This window comes from Carassius carassius, chromosome 46 (assembly GCF_963082965.1).
Source record: "Carassius carassius chromosome 46, fCarCar2.1, whole genome shotgun sequence".
Lineage (NCBI taxonomy): Eukaryota > Metazoa > Chordata > Actinopteri > Cypriniformes > Cyprinidae > Carassius > Carassius carassius.
The window spans coordinates 8173532-8191950 of NC_081800.1; the positions used below are offsets into that span (position 1 = coordinate 8173532).

At 36.2% G+C, this 18419-nt stretch overlaps 1 protein-coding gene across 4 annotated transcripts in view; it reads right to left on the reverse strand.

Moving 5' to 3' along the window:
• Positions 1–486, reverse strand: part of LOC132129292 (extracellular sulfatase Sulf-2-like) — a 151183-nt gene extending 150697 nt beyond the window's left edge. For 3 of the 4 annotated variants that reach the window (XR_009428476.1, XM_059540829.1, XM_059540827.1), the window contains exon 1: positions 143–486. The gene's annotated coding sequence lies outside the window, so the exon portion shown is untranslated. The remainder of the gene's footprint in view (positions 1–142) is intronic. The other variant, XM_059540824.1, reaches the window with a different exon arrangement.
• Positions 487–18419: the final 17933 nt, after the last annotated feature.

The window sequence follows — 18419 nt, forward strand, 5'->3', positions numbered from 1 at the left end:
AGGGGGAGAACATGCACTCACAATGGCAGAATGTCAAATCACCATGCTACGCTTGTTCTTCAGAACTCCCAGTGTGCGGTTACATCAGCTGAGCAAAGGGAGCGAGGGGTGGGGGGTGTTGGGGCATTTCACAGGAGCCTACCTCACACACAGCTGCAGGGGAGGCAGGTGGCAGTTTGTCCCCTTCTGTCCTGCGGCGGAGACCCCCAAACCAGCGAGCCGGTCTTGTGTCAGTGTCCTGGTGCACTTTTTCCTCTTCTGTCCTGATATCTGTCTTCCTGCAGCCTGTTGCACTGCAGTCACCACATTGCTACGAAGTTTGACAAACTTTCAAGTAACTGTCAACACAAAAGTGTGAGCGAGAGAGGCTGGACGGAAAGTTTTAAAGGAGACGAGTAAAAAAAAAAAAGTTCAAACTGAAGTGGTTTAAATTTCCTGAACTACCTTGCACGCTCTCTCTCTCTCTCTCTCTCTCTCTCTCTCTCTCTCTCTCTCTCTCTTGCTCTCTCTCTCTGTCTCTCTCTGTTCGAGTTGTATCAGAGGCAGTGAATCGGGAAGGCAAGAGCCATCTGTTAAAACACGCCTGACTCTTTTGCTTTACTCACGTTCTCCCTCAATCACCGAGGGAAGAGGAAGAGGAGAAGGGGAGGGGAGAAAAAGATAGATTCTGAAAAAGAGAGGCTGTACTGCCTGCTGGTACCCAATCTGAACACACAAACACTCGAGTAGGGCAGCACAGGCGGAGCTTGTGGACTGAGTGAGTGGAAGGGGAAAGCTTGGCTTTGGTGTGCAGTATTCATGTGGCTTCCACCTTCTGGGCTTAATAGTGTGAGTTAGTCAGAGGAGCAGCGCTTCAGAAGCAGCTTCAAGTGCACACATTTATTATAAGTCCTACAACTTACAGTATATGAGTACAGACAGATGTGTCACATACTGTATATTTAAATGTGTCCCATCAGTTTTTAGGCTAGGTGGATTTTGAATTTAACTTCCAATTCTGAATGCAAGAAAATATTTGTAACTTTTAATAAAAATAATAATTAAAAAACTTTTGATTTATTTAATTAGTATTTAATCACAATTTTCAATTATTTAATTTTATTTTTTAAATCAAATGTTTTGTCATGATTTGATTCTTTACAACTAAACTAATAAATCTACAGTAGCAAACAAATGTTGTTTAATCAATTTTGAACTTTGAGCAAATTTTATATAGTAACATATATATATATTTGTCCTTTGGTCATGTCTTATGTAGGAAAAGATGTGAGTCAGGGAAATATATTACTATTCAGAGGTTTGGTTAAGATTTTTATTACTATTTTTTTATGTTTTTATGTTTGTTTCACCAAAGCTGTATTGAATGTAAAATATTACAATTTAATTTAACAGTTTTCTGTTGTAATATATTTTTAAAGGGGTCATATGAAGTTGTATTTGGTGTAATGTGTTTATGCTGTTTAGGGTTAAAAAAAAAAAACATTATTTTCCACATACATTATTGTGTCCCCTCTATGCCCCACCTTTCTGAAATGCGAAGATTTTTACAAAGCTCATTGGTCTGAAAAGCGAGGTGTGCTCTGATTGGCCAGCTATCCAGTGCATTGTGATTGGCTGAATACCTCAAGCGTGTGAGTGGAAATGTTTCGCCCCTCGCCATACAGTGATGCTGTGTCCCCGGACAAAACCAATAAAACCCATAACATTCGAGCTGATTTATGAGGGCGTGGTTGGCTTAACTTTTATAAATAATATCTCTTTGAATTTGAGACTTTAGTCTTTGCAACTTTACAGATCTTCTTCATGCACCAAAAGCTTGTAACACGCCAAAGAGAAAGGACAATTTTTTAAATGGAATTTATTCCTGTGATGCAAAGCTGGATTTTCAGCATCATTACTGCAGTCTTCAGTGTCACATGATCCTTCAGAAATCATTCTAATTTACTGATTTACAAGAAACATTTATCAATGTTTAAAACAGTAATCCTTCTTAATATTTTTGTGGAAACAGTGATGTATTTGATCCAGGATTCTTTAATTAACAGAAAGTATAAAAGTTTTTTAATGAAAATAAAACTTGAAAAAAAAAAATGACTGAACCCAAACTTTTAAACAGTATACTGTGCTCTAATAGGTATGTCACCCCTGAGTATGAGATCTCTAAGCTAGTGCAAGAAGTCAACGATGTTTTATGTTTTATGCCTGTGTCGATTTTTCCATTCCCCCGCCTTCTATTCCTGAGAACAGCGAGGCGAGAGAATATGTTCTCTGAGAATGATATAAATGGTACATGGTGAACCTGTAAGGTTATCCACCTCCTCCAAGGCCTCATGTAACAGATTTAACTAAGACTGGAATAGAACTCAAGGATGTCAGTTATCAAGGGAAACGGGAGAGAGAACACTAGATTTTTGCATTTACTGAAAAAAATATTAGTAGTGATTGGCCCTGCAAAACTAGCTGACACAACGTTAGGAGCTTCTGAGTGCTTGCCAGGCTGTTGAATTGTGGTTGCTAAGGTGTTCCGGTGGTTGCTAGGTGATTACATACTGGCCGAGGAGGTTGACAATGATATTCTGGTCTCTAAATATAGGTCAGGTCGATCCATAAATGTAAGTCAATGTAAAGATTTTTCCAACTTATTTTTCATGTATAGCAGGTGCAGCCACTTTTTACTTAGATGTTCAAAGTTTCCGGAGTGATTTTGAGCTATTTTAGCTGTACAAAATCAGTCCTGCTTTATATTGCAAACTGGTATTTCTTATCAGATTATTTCAATTTAACATCATAATCACACTGGTTTGTAGCACAGATTCTGCATGTTGTTTGTTCTTTCTAGTTATTTACCTAATTAATAGAAGTCTCACAAATGTACAAAAAATAGCTTACTATTGCAATGCAAAATAAGGTGAAAATCATACAAATCTATGATAGCTTGGTGAAAAAAAATGAAAGTCATCTCTCCTCAAAACTTTGCACCATATCAGATATAAATTATGTTTAGCAGCTAGAATGGTAACATAACTTGTGTTACATAACTTTTCTAAATAGGCTGGCCTACTGTGAGCCATTGGGCAGATGGAAAAGCAGCACTAAAGAAACTTTAAAGAGAATTGACTTCTCCTTGAAAACTTCAAGCGTGGTATTTTGAATGCCCTCTGTAAAAAAAAGGAAAAAGAAACACAGTAAAGAAGACAATAAGAGGATGATGAAGGGAGAATAGGAGAGATGAAGGCAAAAGAAAGCATTGTGGGAGGGAGGGTAGAAAAATAGTTTCCATATCAAAGTAAAGCTGCCTCTTTTTCTGTTTATCTACAATAAAATTCCCTCACAATCTTTCTTGGTAATAGAGAAAAGTGCCAACCTTTTTCTATTTTTTTTGCTGAAGCATCAAAAGCTAAAGGTTGCATATATCTATCACTGTCTGAGTGGCAGGAACCTGACGAATGCCCTGGCACTCGCCTTCTAGAGTCATTCATTTGGAAAAGACACCACCTAGGCTTTCCCACTGAGCGTGGTGTATTGAATAGAACACAGCCAGGAGATCACATGTTAAAGATCAGAGTTTGCACTATAACCAATCCCACTCGCAATGTAATGGGCAGGATGGATTAAATTTACTCTTTATTCTTTTCAGGGAGGTCGCGCGAGAGCCGTTTATGATAACACCGCAACATGTGAGGGGAACTGGATCATGGCTAGAATTTTACTTGCCCTCTCCAAACTGAGCTCTTGTAATCCAGATTAGATTAATTCACATTATGGTGACCCAGGTGAAAAAGAAGTAATCTTTAATGTATCAAAATATACTTGAAATTCAGATGTAGATTTACAGTACAATTGTAGTCCTAGCATGTTTACTTGAAGTGCATTAAAAATTAATTGAATAGCATTTTAATATATATTTTTAAAAGTATACTAGAAGTACTTTGGCAATTAGTTACGCTTTTAAGAAATATGCTAAATACGCTAAAATAAATATGCTAAAACACAAGAATACTTTTTGTGACATTTTAGTGTATTTACAGAAAAATTATTTAGGATTTAACTCTTATTTATTTTTTTACTTTGTGTAAAAATTTAGTAAAATTATATAGCTTTTAGTGGGTTTAAAGTATATTTATCTCATTTATAAACCATATGTAGACATTCTGCAATATTTTATATATATTAAAGTTCTTTCTGATTCTAATTCTGAAATCTTTGTGTAATGAACGTGCTTCAGCCTGCTTTTCAAAAGGAAGATATCTTGAAAAATATTTTTACATTTTAATATATTTGATAAAGTATATTAATTCACTTCCACATAAATACATTATACAGTAGCTATAAAATAAGCAAATGCATTCTTACATTGTATCAATATGTATATTGTATTATAATGATAATTTTGCCTTAGTAATGAGAATACTTATGCTTTTTGGCTTTACTTGTTTGTACTTGTAAAAAAATACTAGGCTATTTTGCAATACAATTCAAATACATTTTAATTTCACCACGATACATTAATTGTTATAGTCTACTTATTAACTGTATTTTCCACAAGCATTTCAACACTGTTTAAATTATGTACCTAATTTCACAACCTATCGCGTGATGCACGAAAATGCATGAAAACAAACCTCACTGGCTTTTGTGGGAGCTCAGGTGTGTTTGTAAAACACATGTTACAAAACCTGATTAGTTTGTGTGTGCAGAAAATTGCATTATGGGTTTTATTCAGTGATGGAATGTATAGTGAACTTTCCATTAATACAGGTATAACAGAAATGTTCTACAAATTGATTAGGGGGTCAAAAACTGAGAAATCAAAATTTCCTTGGTCTTTTGACATATATGATGTCATAGTACTATAAGAGCATCCTGTCAGTTTCAAAACTCAAAACTTTCTTGTTAGTCTAAAAACAGGTTATATTGAAGCCAATCAGCCAAAACAACAGCTTCTGGGTAACTTTATGACGTAATATTGATGCTAAATTTCACCTCTGCAGAAAATCATCAACGCCTGCTTCTACAACACTGCCTGTTCGGTCCGATTTGTGCATGTAGTGTACACAGAAACCAACGATAAAGATACTCTGTAGAAAACAAGATGCTGTGCAGTGCCAAATTGTGGAAAAATACAGTCATTGCATCGCCTTCCATCTGATCCCAACATAAGGATAAGTGGATTAGCTTTATTTTTAATGAAGTTCCAGACCGCGTCCGTATGAACTTGGTCCTTTGTTCACTTTATTTTACCATGGATTTATTAACAAACAAGGCACATTTTGATGCAGGAACTGTTTTTATTATGTGGTCACTATTGCTTTGTCTGTAATTAGAGATCATTTGATATGTACAGAGTATTTATGCATTTTAACCTAAACCACAGCAGCGTCCATCAATGCAGGATTTAGGCTGTCAAACACACAGTAAGTGTTAGCCAATCATAGCAGTGGGCGTTTACTACGCCACTCATGTTCTGATGAGGGGGTCAAATCAGGACAGAAAATAGCCTATTACTGCTAAAATATGATGTTTTTTATTTAAAAAATCTTGATAACATCATAAATGGACCTCAGAGAACAGTACAAAATAATTCATGACCCCTTTAAAGTAGTTCTGTTATAGCATATGGTAATGCATTTTTAATGAGCTTCAATGCTATTGAAAATGTTCTAGAAGTGCATTAAACTGAACCAAAGAAGTACTATTAAATTACACTAAAGATAATTTTAAGTTTTAAGTCGATTTTAACACAACAAAATATATAAAAATATATTGCAGTTAGCTTAAAGTTGATCTTAAGCACATCTTAAAGAGCACTTCTAAGAACACCCATTCACTACGTCATCCACTGGAGCACCACTCTCTCATGAATGGGCGACGACAGTCAGCGGAAGCTAGAGATTAAGGTTTATAAAGGTTTAAATATGGATATTTTTTCTTAAACTCTTTGATTAAGAATTCCTTTATTAACCCCAGAGAGCAATGTGGAGCACTTTTTAAGATGGATGGATGCACTTTTTGGGCTTCAAAATCTTGACTTCCATTCACTGCCATTATAAAGCTTGGAAGATCATGGACATTTTTTAATATAACTCAGACTGAATTTGTCTGAAAGAAAAAAGTCATATACACCGATGGCTTGAGAGTGAGTAAATCATGGGGTAATTTCCATTTTCGGGTGAACTGTCCCTTTAAAAACTCTTGTAGTTCTGTTGTAAAAGTAAACTCTTAAACAAGTCAGTTTAATGTTGTACATCTTTATTATTATTATTATTATTTTTTTAGCATTTGAATTAAGATTATCATAATATAACTAAACTGTATAACTTTATACTGGAGGTTTGCTGAGGCCCTCTAGCCCCGGCCCCCTTATTGAGAACCACTACTCTCCCTATCACTCTCAGTTATTTAATTATTATTATTATTATTATTATTTTTTTTTTTTTTTACATCATTTTCTGTTCCAGTGCAGCATCTTTTATAATAACTTGTTGACTGTGTGTGTGTGTTTCGGCAGTTCTGGACCAAAGACAGGCTAATCATAATATTCATTATTCGTTATCAGTGTTGCCAAACAGAGCAGGTTCTGCCCCAGTAGCTTCAGGCTTGAGCTCTGCCACTCCAATCAACTGCATCTACAAGGATGAATTATAATTATACAAAACTGCTCACAAATTACTACCAAGAACAGTATATTGCTGAACCCTCAGGTGAAACCTCAGCTAAAGAGACGTCAGAGGCCTCTGATTGCAGGTGAAAGGGTTTCATTTGAGTATGAGAGGGAGGGATAAATAGCAGGACCTAAAAGAGAAAATTAGATGTATGCACAAGAGTTATTAGCATATAGAAAAAAAAATGACAAATGCAATCTCTAATTTCTTGATTGTTTTCTCAGACAACAATGACTGAATGTCAGCAGATCTGGCAAAGTACACTGTAAAACCCGACAAGTTTACTTAACTCAAACCGTTTGAGTAAACCGATTGCCTTGACTGTAAAACCCGACAAGTAAACTTAACTCAAACGGTTTGAGTAAACAGATATCCTTAAGTTATGTTAACTCAAACCATTTGAGGAAACCGATTGCCTTAAACCGTTTAAGTTGAAAAAACTAACAGTTATGAGTACTCTGAACTTAATTCAGTTGAGTTCACTGAAAGAAGATGTACATTGCAATTACGTAATTAAGTGATTAATTGAGTGATAATTGAGCTTTAGTGATGAACACCTGCTGTTAACAAACATAATCACTGAAGAAAAGAGAGAAAGGAACTACAGCTGACTTCAGACACAGCCTCACTCAAACCTGACAAGTTATGTTAACTCAAACCGTTTGAGGAAACCGATTGCCTTAAACCATTTAAGTTGAAAAAACTAACAGTTATGAGTACTCTGAACTTAATTCAGTTGAGTTCACTGAAAGAAGATGCACATTGCAATTAAGTAATTAAGTGATTAACTAAGGGCTGATTGTGAATTAGTGATGAACAGCTGCTGTTAACAAACAGAATCACTGAAGAAAAGAGAAACACAAGAACTACTACAACTGACTTCAGACACAGCCTTAGATGAAATCAACTGAAATAAAATACATGAAATCTCTCAAGATCTGATTAAACAACCCCACAAACAGCATCACCAGCTGCACTTATTAATAACCAGACTGACTTTATTTCTGTCAGACGTCTACAGAAGATCTTATTGAGAATGAACTAAGGTTTAGATGTTGATTTATTGTTCATTTGAAGTCACCATGTTAGAGATCAGTGTTTGCTTTAGTTGGGCTCTTGACCTTCTGTCTTAGTCTTTTCTTTGGCTGTTATAACCATGTGTTTCTAAAACACATTTGTTGTAATTCAGAAGCCCAGAAGAAATATCATCAGGTGTTAACCTGTACCTAGGTGTAGGTTGTTATACTTTATATAGGTGATGATAGTTATTCATTATTATTCACAATTATTGATCCGTACAGTCTAATCTCTGATAAAATAAATGTGCAATTAGTAGAAGTGGACCTAGTAAAAATGACACTAAGATTCAGTTAATATAAAAATGACTTCATAAACATTTTGTACACATACATTTTTCTTCTATGCCAGTAGTTGGTCAAACACAGACATTAATAATCAGAATATTAACCTCTACAATGGTGACAAAAAAAACATGCTGCAATGCATGCTGGGTACTATTGTAGTACAAAATTCATCTATGCCTCCAAGCATGCTCTGCAGCATGTTTTTTTATGGTCACCATTGTTGAGGTTCATATTCTGATTGTTGATGTGTTTGTGTGACTGTTTGACACCGTAGAAGTCCACACAGTTTGAAAAGTCATTCAGATTAACTGATTATCACAGAACCACTTCCACTTAGAATCACTTTAACTATATAATCAATCAAATTTTACAAGACCTATTTCATCAGAGATTAGACTCAGTACAGTTCAATAATTGATGATTATCATCACCAATATAATGTATAACAACCTACACCTAGGTACAGGTTAACACCTGATGATATTTCTTCTGGGCTTTTGAGTTACAACAAATGTGTTTTAGAAACACACGGTTATAACAGCCAAAGAAAAGACTAAGGCAGAAGTCAAGGGTCAAGAGCCCAACTAAAGCAAACACTGATCTCTAACATGGTTACTTCAAATGAAACAATAAATCAACATCTAAACCTTAATTCATTCTCAATAAGATCTTCTGTTGTTTAATCAGATCTTGAGTGATTTAATGTATTTTATTTCAGTTGATTTCATCTAAGACTGTGTCTAAAGTCAGTTGTAGTAGTTCTTGTGTTTCTCTTTTCTTCTGTGATTCTGTTTGTTAACAGCAGCTGTTCATCACTAATACTCAATCAGCACTCAGTTAATCACTTAATTACTTGAATGCAAAGTTTTAAAACTTACATGGTTTAAATCAAGGCAATCTGTTTACTCAAACGGTTTGAGTTAAGTTAACTTGTCGGGTTTTACAGTGCATTCTTATTGAAATTCTTATTTCTTAAAATTTTTTATGTAGTATTTTTTTATAGTTATATAAAAAAAATAATTGCATTATATTTGTTACAGTACTTATTAAATAATGTTAGTTAATAAATATACAATTGTTATTTGTTATGTCCATTAAATTATATGAACAGATTTTAATAGTGTATTAGTCAATGCTGAAACTAACATAAAATAAGATTAATAAATGCTTTAGTAGTATTTTTAATTGCTGGTTCATGTTAACTGATGTTGCTACTTTATTATTACTTTTGTCACACCACTGTGTTGAATACATGGACACGAAGATGAGAATTAACAAATAAACAGGCTTTAATAATCCACAAGAAGGTAATCCAGACAGGACAGGTAGTGACACATGAGGTATAGGCATTCAAGACCCGAAAACAACGACATGAAAGGAAGTAACTTAAATACATGGGCCAAACGAGGATAATAAACAAGACACAGGTGAACTAATTAAATCTAGGGAACACAGGAACTAGGTCAAACGAACAGAACTAAACAAGAGAAAAGGAAATGAAAGAAACACAACAAAAGTCCATGATCATGACAACTTTATTGTACTAATGAATCATTGTAATTAAACTAATAATAATATGGGAATGTATGCATAAATAACATTTTTTTATTGTATTTTTTATATATATTATATATATTATTATTTTTTTTTTTTAACTGTGTGTGTGTGTTTGTGTGTGTGTGTGTGTGTGTGTGTTACCATCTTTCCCTTATGACTAAAGTATTTAAAGAATTTGCCCATAAACATGCCAAGGCTTAAAGCAGAATTTTATTCCAAACAGCTTCCAGGATTAACCCAAAAATAATAAAGCATCTTCGGCACACCCTTCAGTCTGCTCCTGACACTTTTGGCAGCTATACAATCGAACATCACAAGACATAAAACCAGTTGAATGCCTTTGAGATGACATTAATATAACTGAAGGATAAGAAAATGTGTAAGTAAGAGACTTCAAGTGTAACTTCAAATGTGACCCCACAGAACAAAATTTCTTCTTCAGGCAGGAACCTGCAGATAAATTTTGTCAGTGATGTGCGGGGAACCTTCACTTTGGTGAGCGTCTGAGAACAGCATGGTTTTGGTTAGGCAGAGATAATCTCGGGTTTACTGTAAAATGCAAGTGAAGAAGGACTGCAGTCTGCAATCGGACGGTTACAAACATTTTCCAGTGATCTGTCTGTACCTGTTACAGAGGAGAAAACAACCGTTAACCAAGGCCAACTCTCTCAGAAAGTGAAAGAGGGTGTGTGTTGAATGACACACACCCTGCTCAAACTTGAGAAAGTTAATAGGGTGGAGCTGTCACAAATAAAATTATACACTGACGTCTAACTGACATTGAGAATGTTACCACAACAACGTCAGAGAAAAAGAAGAGAGACATAGTAGGGAAAGAGAAAATAATAAGGCAGATAGATATGGAGACATGGCTGAGGTGAGATGATGGAATAAAGAGGAGTGGAAAAGAGAAATGTGTGTGTAAGTGAATCCCAGCACTCTATTGTAGACAATGAGTTCCAAACAAATGAATCCTCAGTTCCTGTCCCGTTTTCTCAAATAAGCATCCCAGACAGAAAACGAGCCCACGCATTCTCCTTCAATTATACACACTCAGAGAACCTCAAACACACCTCAGACAGGAGGAAGTCAGTTTATTTGTCACGAAAGTCAAATGTAGAAATTTCTGGCTGAAATCTGATGGGCTATTTGACTGAGAGACGAGGATAACGCTACCACTGAAACTGGAGCATATGAACACACAGTGCTTCAAAACTTAGTGAACTGCCTACTTAGGCAACATTTTACAGACTCGAAGACTGCTCCAAGAAGTAGTCAACTCATTTATACTGCCTCCTAAGGGGTCGTCCACACAGAAGGCAGTATTCTATTCTATTGCAATACTTTTCCATTGTTTTTCAATGTAAACATTTGCTAGACAGATGTGTTTGCAGAGGTGGGTAGTAACGAGTTACATTTACTTCGTTACATTTACTTGAGTAATTTTTTGGGGTAACGAATACTTTTCGGAGTATATTTAAAGATGGGTACTTTATACTCTTACTTGAGTAATTTTTTGGGGGAAAATCTGTACTTTTACTTCGTTACTTTGGGCGACGCTCCTCTCGTTACTTTATCTTAATGCAATAAATGTTAGGTGCTTCAGTTTATTCCAAACGCGCCGTCTACTTTTCTCTGGGCAATGAGCGATGCTCTTTCGCGAATGATTCATTCTTTTGAGTCAATTCTGTTCAAAGGCTTGATCAAACCAATTGGCAAATGAGTGAATTGGTTCATGAATCAGTTTGAATGAGTCGTTCAGTTCCCTGCCGCACGCGCTGAGCGTCTGAAGTGGTTCACTCGGAGTTGTAACGTTTAAGAACAGAAAGAGCGTTGAAAACGTGGCTATGGAACTGCACTGAATTGAAATCTGCAAAGGCTATTATTTGCTAGCGATGGAGATCCTTATTAGATGAACACCGCGTGTGCTGTCTACTGTTTAACAGGTAATAACTTGGGCTACATTCGATTACAGTACACGATACCACTGACATTAGTTTGTTGTACGTGTGTGGCTTATAACAGAGGGGAGTCAAGTTGAATGCAGCTTCCAAAAGACAAAAAATAGCAGATTAAGATTTTATTAATTTTAATACAATCACACCGGCGTGAGTACGTTCAGCAAGTCATATAATCAGCTGCTAAATTCAGATCTGTGATCGCTTGCTGGCGCTGAGCCAGAGATAGATGCGTTTATACAGCGCTGCGCATTATAACCAATCACACATGATTCTTTTGAGCTTATTAAAGCATTGGCCAATCAGAGGCGTTCAGATGAGTCATCGCTAAAATGCCGGTGCTTCCTTCACTCGCTCACTGACTGAATACCTCTTTCTGGCGAATTCTCTCGTCAGAAACAACAAAGTGCAGATGTTTGTACGAATCTTTAATTAAATATTGATTTCACAGTGTTAACAGTTTCAGTGATTTTAATGGGAGTTTCTGAGAGTGATTGAAATCTAGACTGTCTGTGAAAATTATCTTTAATAATGTAAATGTTATTTGCTCTCTTTCTGAACAATGAAAGATTAGTAGCAATATTTATATCACATTAACTTTCAATGTTAAATTCACATTTAATATAAAGTCAGTCATATTAAAAATATTTTATGGTATGACACCTATATCTGTTACTTAAGTAAACAGACAGGGTTTTATAATAAATTACATAAATTGGAGTAAAGGCTGATGAAATATATACATTTATACACGCACACATACATTACATACATTTTATCTATATATCTAAATAAGAATAGGCTCAGTATATATGACCCAAAGTAACTAGTAACTAACTACTTGAGTAGATTTTTTTTATATCCGATACTCTTTTACTCTTACTCAAGTAACTATTCAAGACTAGTACTTTTACTTGAGTAAATATTTCTAGAAGTACTTTTACTTTTACTTGAGTACAGTTTTTGGGTACTCTACCCACCTCTGTGTGTTTGACAATTGCACTCGAGTCTCACAGATGACATGGCGTTCCAAAAACTGCAGTGCTCAAGTTGAACTTTCAAAAAACATCCCATCATCCTGCCATCCCATTTTTCAAAGCAAAATCTTTGATCTGTCTGAATTGGCCCAAGATACCTTATTTTAGCCAAACATTAGACAACATCACATGTACTGAATCCGTTGCAAAAAAAAGTCAGTCCCAAAAATGCAATGAAGCGAGCTTAGAATAAAAATAGAAGTCCAAGAGGGCAGGTGAAACAAGGAATGTCGATAAAACGTTGAATGTAACGTTCACAAAATGATTTTACCTAATATTTGTATGTATGTAGCCTGTATTTTTATGTTTATTATAAGTTGTATCAGAAAATGATGCACTCTACACTATGCACATATACACTATATACTCAACTATGATGTATATGAATCATAAGGATATATTGTCATTCAGCATTAGAGTCTGATAGCCCCTCCCACTACGCTATGTAATTAAAGGGATAGTTCACCCAAAAATGAAAATTATGTCATTAATAACTCACCCTCATGTCGTTCCAAACCCGTGAGACCTCCGTTTATCTTTGGAACACAGTTTAAGATATTTTAGATTTAGTCCGAGAGCTCTCAGTCCCTCCATTGAAGCTGTGTGTACGGTATACTGTCCATGTCCAGAAAGGTAAGAAAAACATCATCAAAGTAGTCCATGTGACATCAGAGGGTCAGTTAGAATATTTTGAAGCATCGAAAATACATTTTGGTCAAAAAAATAGCAAAAACTACGACTTTATTCATCATTCTCTTCTCTTCCGTGTCTGTTGTGAGAGAGAGTTCAAAACAAAGCAGTTTGTGATATCAGGTTCGCGAACGAATCATTCGATGTAACCGGATCTTTTTGAAACAGTTCACCAAATCGAACTGAATCGTTTTAAACTGTTTGCGTCTCCAATACGCATTAATCCACAAATGACTTAAGCTGATAACTTTTTTAATGTGGCTGACACTCCCTCTGAGTTAAAACAAACCAATATCCCGGAGTAATTCATTTACTCTAACAGTACACTGACTGAACTGCTGTGAAGAGAGAACTGAAGATGAACACCGAGCTGAGCCAGATAATGACTCGTTCATGAGTCAAGAACCGTTTCTGTCAGACGTATCCGATTCGAGAACCGAGGAGCTGATGATACTGTGCATGTGTGATTCAGCGTGAAGCAGACTGACACACAGAGCGTCTGAACCAAACTGATTCTTTTGGTGATTGATTCTGAACTGATTCTGTGGTAGTGTTATGAGCGTGGGTAAACCGAAGGCTTGCAATCATCGCCAACGACGCCATTACGTCGAGCGCAAAAGAACCGGTGAACCGTTTTCTTCTACAGGTTTATTGACTCGAACTGTCAGAAAGAACTACTGTTGATTCGAAAACCGATGCAACCAGATCTTGACTCGTGAACGAGTCATTATCTGGCTCGGCTCGGTGTTCATCTTCAGTTCTCTCTTCACAGCAGTTCAGTCAGTGTACTGTTTGAGTAAATGAATTACTCCGGGATATTGGTTTGTTTTAACTCAGAGGGAGTGTCAGCCACATTAAAAAAGTTATCAGCTTAAGTCATTTGTGGATTAATGCGTATTGGAGATGTGAACCGTTTAAAACGATTCAGTTCGATTTGGTGAACTGTTTCAAAAAGATCCGGTTACATCGAATGATTCGTTCGGGAACCGGATATCACAAACTGCTTTGTTTTGAACTGTCTTACAACAGACACGAAGAGAAGACAATGGTGAATAAAGTCATAGTTTTTGCTATTTTTGGACCAAAATGTATTTTCGATGTTTCTTTGAGCAGCAAATCAGCACATCAGAATGATTTCAGAAGGATCATGGGACACTGAAGACTGGAGTAATAATGCTGAAAATTCAGCTTTGCATCACTAGATTAAATTACATTTTAAAATACATTCACATAGAAAAGTGCTATTTTTAATTGTACGAATATTTCACAACATTACTGTTTTTACTATATTTTTGATCCAATAAATGCAGCCTTGGTGAGCAGAGGTTTAGGACCAGACCAGCAGTCAGGGGATACGTTCTGTACATGTGTGTATGTGTCTAAGAATCAGTATCATATGAACACAGGGGTAAGCAGGACTAGAGTAATGCAGTAACACTGACTTACATTTCCCTGTTATGTTATACACAAGCTCGTTCCCTGACATGTGTAGCTTACACTATGTAAACCAACACACATTTCCTGAACCGCTCGCACCATCAATTATTCATACATTTAAATGCACTCAAGCACCTAGGTAAAAGCACCTATTATCAAGCACCTAGGTAAAAGTAGCAGCGGATCAAACTTTCATCTGAGTTTTATCAGATGCTGGGCATCTCAATACCTGCTCTGTGCTTTCTTATGTAAGCGTATGTAAAGTTATACTAAGAATAATGCAGCCCATTTATACATTTGTCATTGGCTTCTGTCCCTGTGAGCATTTGTGAGAATAAAAGTGGAGATATTTTGCCATCACAATGTGGCTGGATGTCTCTCAGGGTCTGATGTTCCACATTCACGCTCTAGAAGCTGATATATGTGTGGAGGGAGGAAAAACTTTCCCACAATGCACTTTATTTAAAGATGAAGGTCCAGATGGAAGGATTCATGAAAATCTTTTTAAGAAATTTCCTAAGAAACATTCTCATAAGAAAATTATCTTCTGAGAAACAACTTTTTTTCCTAATAAGAAAATGTCAAGATTTGTGCACTGCCTCAAATAATAATACATCTGCATGCTAATTTCATTTCGACTGGCTTGACTGGAGTTCAGCACTCAGCCTGTGTCATATTTGTGGTGCTGGGCTGTGTATTTTAAATTGTAATTTTTGATTGTCTTTCCCAAGATGGTGCAATCTGTTGCATTCACTTGCTGCTCTGTCCCCTCTGTGGTCTACATCCTGTGTATGGATGCTCACAACTGTGTTGTATGTTGTGATATGCAATATTTAAGACATTTTGGAATTTTATCCTAAATGTAAGAGTTATTTATGATGATTTTTAAGAACATTCTTTTTATTGATTCAAATTCTTACTTAAGGGAATGGTTTGCTGAAAGTTTACTCGCCCTCAGGCCACCCCAGATGTAGATTAGTTTGTTTCTTTATCAGAACAGATTTGAAGAAATGCAGCATCGCATCACTTGCTCACCAGTGGAACCTCTGATGTGAATGGGGTGGTGTTGGCGCAGTGGATAAGACCCATGCCTTTGGTGTGAGAGACATGGGTTCGAATCCACTGTGAGACACCAATGTGTAAGACACTGAGCAAGACACTTAACCCCTAGTTGCTCCACAGGCGTGCGACCTCTGACATATATAGCAATTGTAAGTCACTTTGGATAAAAGTGTCAGATAAATGAATAAATGTAAATGAATGGGTGCCAAACAATAGATAAAAACATCACAATAATCCACATGTAATCCACACCACTCCAGTCCATTAATTGACTGGTGAAGTGAAAAGCTGTGTGTTTGTAAGAAACAAAAACACATTTGTAAATGAAAACTATTGCTTCTTGCTAAAATAGGAGTCCCCTATCCATAATATTGCATATTTCAAAACTGCACCTTAAACATTAAACACTGTAGAACAATGATGGATTTGATGATAGTTTGAGGGTGAGTGCATTTTCAGCAAACTGTTATTTTGGGTGAACTATTTAATAAATACTCTTGAGGATATAAAATATTCTTATCTTTGTTCTTAGTTTAGAAAAAAAGAATAAAGTAGCAGTTAAGAATAATTAAAGTAAATTAGTGAATCAGGCCCCAGATCTTTATAGACAGTCCATGGGCCATTAGAACGTCAAGAGAAGCAGATCTGTATTTATCTCCTGGGGTAACTTTCTCTCTCTCTCCTTTGGTGCTCTCCTGATGCTTCTTTGTATTTCAACAAGCCCTGAATGAGCGATGGATATTCCCGGCACACAGGCAGTCAGGAACCCTACAGATGCACCACACTCCCTCTCGCCACCCTTTATCAAAGAGAAGCAGTGCTGTGCAAATTAGACTGACCCTATTCCTGACCCCTGATGGCGCACCCCTCCTCACCTCCTTTCTGCTCCCTTTTCTCGACCCTCTCTTTCAGAGCTGTTCTTTTTGTGCTCGTGTCATGTAGCTGAAAGAGTACGTCGCCGTCCGTCAGACCACCCTCACGCTCACAGACACCCACCGAGTCGCCATGAAAACCCTCTCTGGCATGTGCAGCCACCGCCGGACAGAGCACAATGCAAAGGAGGGTTAGATGGAGAGGGTGAAGATGTTGGAAGTTGGCTCAGGGGCGCCCTAGTTGTCCTAATTTTGTCGAAACCAGTCCTCGGAAAACTCTTTTAGAGAAGTTTTGAAGAGAGTAACTGAAAGCAGATGTATCGTAATGAATATTTCACGTGCGGCGTTTTGAAAAAACGACTTGTGCTCAGACAGATTGTGAGCACTGTGGAAATCTCGGTGTGTCTGGCTATTGTGAAACAGAATAATGGAATGGCAGAATGGCAGCAATAAAATCGTGAAAGATCAGCAATGACATCTACTAGAAATACAGCCGGTCTGCATACTGCAGCGAACACACGCTGTTCCAAGAACTACAGATCCCTGAGGGAAATCGTAATGATTAATTATACAGCCACTGCACTTTTTAATGCTTATTTTCTGTCGCGGGCATTTAGACTGTATTGATGCCTTGTTTGGTCGCACACTAATTCACTGATTTTTGTGTAGTCTGTGGGCACAGAAATGCAATAATCAGGGTTCTTTTAATTAATAAATATTAATTTGGTTCTGTTACCCTGAGGTGTCAAACACTTTAATAGTTATTATTCATCCCACAGCTTGTTTGTTTTCTGTTCATTTATTATTTATATATCCATAAGTGTTGAATTACTCTAAATGTCACTGTCTCCAGACTCTGTTTAAACAGAAAGAGAAAGGGGGGAGAGAGAGAGAGAGAGAAAGGGGGGTGGGGATAGAGAGAGAAAGGTTAACGACTGTTTACTGTGAATCATTCTCCAAATAGTTGGCTGAAGCTTCAGAGCTGAAATAAGGAATGTGTAATAACAATCATGTATGATTTAATCTGGATGATAACTGAAATTCACATTCTTAATACATATCAACTTACATTCACACCCATAAAAAAACTAGTGCAATATTATTATAACAATGAAGCCTGTCAAAGTTAAAGTGATATGTTTATTAACATTCACTTAATGGATGCAGGTTGCTGTGCTGAAGGTTTCTAGTTGGCGTTCCTACCCTGTCATGGTCTCCAAGTAAATCAATCGGCAGATTACATTCTGTGCACCCATTGTTAGCAACTGCATTGTGTTGCTGCTTGTTTGCATAAATGTTCCTTTGCTTCGCCAACCGTTGCTGTCGCTTGGGAAATCGACAGCTTTCTGGACAACTGCATCATTTATTTATTTTTTTTTGAGTGAACTATCTCTTTACATTCATAAAGTGTGGAAAAGGGTTGTTTTATTATTGAATTTCTGTAGATTTGCATTGAGTTTTGTGTTCATATTTTCAGTGCATTTAGACACAGTTTGAGAGTTTTTTTTTCCTTTTCTTTTTTTTTTTGAGATTTTTTAAATAAACAATTAAAAAAAGATTTCTTATTTTTCCCTGAAAAGGAATTGAATGTGTTAATGTGCCAACACTGTTATTGGTCACACAAAAAAAAAAAAAAAAAAAAGTATATGCATATATATAATTAATGTTGCCTTAGCTACTGAAATGCAATACGTTTAAGTTGACTTATAACTAAAACGAAATAAAAACAAATTAAACCTAAATATCAATATTTAAAATTAAAAATGTCAAAAGCACATTC